Genomic DNA, 5,424 nt, shown 5'->3' on the forward strand with positions numbered 1-5,424 from the left:
AGCCATTCTGACAGGTGTAAGATGATATCTCAAAGTTGTTTTGATTTGCATTTCCCTGATCGCTAAGGAGGTTGAGCATGACCTTAAGTGTCTTTTGGCTCCTGCCTCCAGGTTCATGCCCTGTATTAGTTCCCATCCTGACTTCCTTCAGTGATGGACTATAATGTGGAAGTATAAGCCAAATAAACCTTTTCCTCCTCAACTTGCTTTCTCTCATGGTGTTTTAGCAACAACAATTAAAAGCCTAACTAAGGTAATGCCTTAGTGTGTTTCATACCTGAGACTGTGTAATTTATGAAGAACAGAAATTTACCTCTCATCTCTCTAGAATCTGAGAAGTCCAAGAATTTAGTGTCTGGAAAAGACCTTCTCTTTCCTTCTATGATAGAAGCCAGCAGAGCAAAAAGGGGTGAACTCCAATCTAGGACCTATAGTAGCCCTAGTGATCCTAGCACCTTGCAAAGGCCACATCACATGATACTGTGGCATTGGGAATTAAGTCTCAATATGAACTTTTAAGCAATAAATATTCAAACCATGTCAGTTGGACTATTATTACCAGATGTTAACTGTATTTGTTTTATTCTGGGTAATAAAATTGTTAGTGATTTGTTTCTTCATTGATTATAATTCTCTTTGTTGGGTAATTTTTTTCTTTTAATTCTTAAATTGCCTCCAGTTCCATAATATACAATACCTACTTTATAAAAACAATAAAGTCACATTATTCTTTTATGAAATTAAGAGAGGAAAATCATCTTTTTAGTGTGCAAGTCAAGACATAGAAAGTTATCCAGTGTTTATAAAAGGGAAAGATAAAAACAATATAAATGTTTATATTAGGGGAAATGGTAAAAGAAATGTTGTGATATTTTCATAATGTGCTACAATGTACCATCTTAAAAGAATAAAGTACAGTCACTTACAGTGGCACACATATATAGTACTAGAGAGTACAGATACTAGAGAGAATGAGGTAGACTGATTACTTGAGTTCAGGAGTTCATGACCAACTAAGTAATATGAAATAAATATTGAAAGAAAGAGGAAGGCAGGAAGGAAGGGGTTTCAAAGATAGAGGAGGGGGGAGAGAGCGAGCTGATTAGGCTACAAAGTGAGTTTCAGGCTAGTCTGCACATCTAATGATACTCTGCCTCAAAATAAAAGGTAAAAAGAGGACCGGGGATGGCACTCAGTCCCAGTACCCTTGCTTAACATGTGAGGCCTAAGCTCAATCCCATATTGGGGAAGAAAAAACTGTTTTAAAACTCAAATAGTTGAAATTCCATTACTTTAGTTAGCTGTTTTGCTTGTTGCTGTGACAGGAGCTATCTGGCAAGTCTTGGTTTTGGTTCGCAGTTGAACAAGTTGGAGAAGACATTGCTGAAAAGTTGCTAAGGCTTGTCACATGACACCCATGCAGGAGACACACAGAGTTGAATGTTGATACTCAGACCACTTTCTCCTTGGGGTCCAAGACCCCAACCTATGTAATGATGCCACCCACATGGAGGGTACATCTTCCCACCTAAGTTTGCCCAGTCTAGTTCTGTAACATGAGCGGGGCCTGCTTGTTTGTTGGGGTTTTCTGTCCCAGCCGGTACCCCACAACTGTTTAGCCCCAAAGAAAATCACACCTAAGTCTCCATAAATTATAAGCTGATTGGCCCATTAGCTCTAGCCTCTCACTGGCTAACTCTCACATCTTGATTAACCCATTTTTCTGATCTATGTTAGCCATGTGGCTCAGTACCTTTTTTCAGTGGGGCAGATCACATCCTGCTGCTTCGGTGGTCTGGGCAGGAGTGGGAGAAATCAGCTTCCTCCTTCCCAGAATTTTCCTGTTCTCCTTGCATCATTTCTACTTCCTGTTTGGTTTTCCCACCTATACTTCCTGCTTGGCCAATCAGTATTTATTTAAAACATGATTGACAGAATACAGACAATTCTCCCGCACCACTTCCCCCTCTTTTTTTTTTTAAAAAAAGGAAAATATCCATAGTCCATTTTTGGGGAATGTGGGCATAGTATTCCAGGCTACTTCCAGCTGGTTGGGGGTGCTGGTAATCTATGGGACCTAAAGAAAATTTAAAGTTATGATCAAGTCCTGTGAGTCCTGATCATCTCAGGCAGCAGTCTTGAACCTGTTCTGGATGAAGAACTCAGACATCTGGGGCATCTATTCCTGCCGGAAATTTCTCAGGTGGTCTTCCTTGATCAAAGCTGATTTTTCTTAACTCTGAATAAATCCACAGCCTCTCATTTTCTGCAGAAACAAAAGCAAAATCTCTTCTCCACAGTAATATATCTTTTTGACTTCAATTTTGAAGCCAAGATATTTTTAAATAACCTATCTTGGATTAATTCTACAACATTTCTTTTGGCAGCTGTTGCTCCTTTCTCAACATTCAAACAATTCAAAGAGAGCATAATAACATACAGTATCAAGATTCTCTCTGTATTTTCCATCTTTACGTGGCTTTATTTTAACCTGTATTTCTTTTATTTTTACTCTTAACTTTTGGCTTTTTTATTTTTATTATTTATTTATTTATTTATTTTTGGCTTTTTGAGACAGGTTCTCTGTATATCTTTGTCCTGGAATTCCCTCTGTAAACCAGGCTATCCTTGAACTCACAGAGATTCGTCTGTCTCTGCCTCCCAGGCTTCTTTCTTTCTTTCTTTCTTTCTTTCTTTCTTTCTTTCTTTCTTTCTTTTTACTCTGAGAACCTTAACCTTTAGCCTGTATATATTTTTAACACATTGTAAACCATTTATAGGTTTGCTTCCTCTTTGAATCTCTCTTTACTGTATATCTCTTTTTTTGTGACCACATGAGCCTTTAATTCACTAAGCAATCGTGGCTGAGGTACTGACCCAAGCCATGTTTATTGCCACAACTCTATGGTGTTTCAAGATCCTTGCCAAGAAGCAAGCTACAACAGTGTATCCATCAGGACCGCCTGCTTGAAAGAGTCAGAGTTTTTCCTGGTAGGATGGCCCAGAAAGCCAACAGTGCAGCTTTTTTCCTGCTACAGCTGAAAACCGAAATGCTTTACTCTGGTCTTTCCCAAGCTTTCTCAGGCTTTTTGTGGATGCAGTTATCCAGTGGGCGCCATTCTGTAACATAGTTCCTTCACAGATATGATCAAAGGTCTGTCCCTTGGAGATTTAGTTTCAAGTTGACCATTAATATTACCCAGTATAATTGCTAAGTTTATCCAAACATCCCCTCACGGACCTTCAGAACTCATGTTTGACCAGATGTGAGCTTCTTGTGGCCCAATCAAGTTGACATACAAAATTAACCACATCAAGTAAGCATGAGTTTTCTATTGCTCTTTGGTGCCTGGGATAGGTATCTGTGAAAGCAGGGGCTCCTCTCATTGTGAGGCTGGAGGGACAACAGACAGAAGCTGGTGACCCTTGGTAGCATAAGCAGAAAGGTCTACCTGTTGCTGGAGTCCTGACTCTGACACAGTTGACACTAGATGATTACCAAGGCTCCCTCCAGCTCTAATTCCTCTCCAGCTCCATGATGTCAACCATCTGAGCAGTAGATTCCATGAAACAGTTAAGCCCCAGGGCCTAGCTGTCTCCTACATTTTTTCGAGCCTCTGGTAAGGCAGGGCAAGACAGGATGAACCAGCTATCAAGTCTGCTCCCTTGCTTGAAGATGCTCAAGGTCCCTGGAGGGAAATTGGTGACTGATAAGAAATAATGATTAACAGGACTTTGGGTAAGCAGGCCCAAAGCAGCTGCCACCCAAAGCCTGGGCCTCTGGCTCTAGAAGCCTTGCTCAACTATGGGGACTTGTTCCCACAAGTTTAGCTGAATTCCAGGTGAACAGGGGTTCAGAACTGCCTGCCCACATCAGCCTTTCTCCTTCCACTACATATTTTGCCACCAGTCACCACTGTTTCCCAAGTTTATTTAGTACTTGATGTGACAATTACTTTCCTTTTCTCTAATAGTACAATAAAGAATAAATACTCGATATTTATTCATAGGATTTAGAAAATAGAGACAGTGACTCGGAAGTATAGCACTTGCCTGGCATACACAAAACCCCAAGTTCCATCTCCATTGACACAAACAAAAATAGGTGTGAACAAAAAGAAAGCCATAGCTATTAAAACAGAAAGGCTATGGAGCCTTCCAGTCAGGACCGTATCAGTACGTACTGGCTAAATCACACAAACAGCAGAAATGGATAATTACCATTCTGTTGTAATAAAAGCGGAGGGGCTGTGTCCCCAGCACCCTGGCCGCCTGCTAGCTTATGCCCAAAATAACAACACACAAACTGTATTCATTTAAACACTGCTTGGCCCATTTCTATCTAGCCTCTTCTAGGCTAATTCTCACATATTAATTTAGCCCATTTCTAATCATCTGTGTAGCACTGCTAGGTGTGCTTACTGGGAAGATTCTAGCCTACATCCATCCTGGGTCGGAGCTTCATCGCATGTGCCTCAGAGAGCAGAGCTATCACGTCTACCCGGGAGAGGGGAGCATGGCGTCTCTGCTCCAGAGAGTCTGAGCTCACTTCCTCTTCCTCCCAGCATTCTGTTCTGTTTACTCCACCCACCTATGTTTTAACCTATGAGAGCCAAGCAGTTTCTTTATTATAATTAACCAATGACCTTCCTCCATCACCATTCCTCCTGGTTACATACACAAATGTGTACAAATATGAATAGATACATATTAAATACTTTGAAAACTAATACCATTTCTACTTATTTGTTGACAACATTTTGTTAATTGAAATCTGTAATAAACAAAGTTACTGTGTATAGAATCTGCATCAGAATTTTAATGGCACCACTCCAATATATGGATATGAGATAATTTCTTTAAAACTTCCTATAAAAGTGAATGAGATACCACAGATTTTAGTGCCTTAAAATAACACTGATATAATTATCATGACTGGTGGTACACATCTGTACTTTTGACAATGGGGAGACTGAGGCAGTAGGATCAGAAGTTTCAAGTCAGACTAGTTTATATAATAAGAACTGATCTCAAAATTTTTTTAAATGAAAAATAATATATATCACAACTTCACACATTGCCTAGGTATCCTTCTGTTGGCCTTTCCTGGACTTATTCATACAGCTGAAGACAGTCAGTAGCTCAACTAGGGCTGAAGGGCCCCAGATGTTCTCACTGGGGCATGTGCCAGTTAATGCTGGCTGCTGGCCCATGCTCTTCAGTTCCTCTCTCCGCTTTAGTGGCAAGTGTCTCCAAAGCAGCCCGAGGCGTGATGATTCACTGGAAAGACACACAGAGCTTAGAGAAGTTATCTTTGTGCTCAGGCATTAAGATAGGGAAAGGGTGCTGCTCAAAATCAGGAAAGGGAAAAAGCCCATGGGACAAAGTTCAAGAGAAGCTGTTCCCAAGCTTTCAGGTGTCCCT

The sequence above is a fragment of the Microtus ochrogaster genome, unplaced genomic scaffold, assembly GCF_000317375.1.
Source record: "Microtus ochrogaster isolate Prairie Vole_2 unplaced genomic scaffold, MicOch1.0 UNK45, whole genome shotgun sequence".
Classification (NCBI taxonomy): domain Eukaryota; kingdom Metazoa; phylum Chordata; class Mammalia; order Rodentia; family Cricetidae; genus Microtus; species Microtus ochrogaster.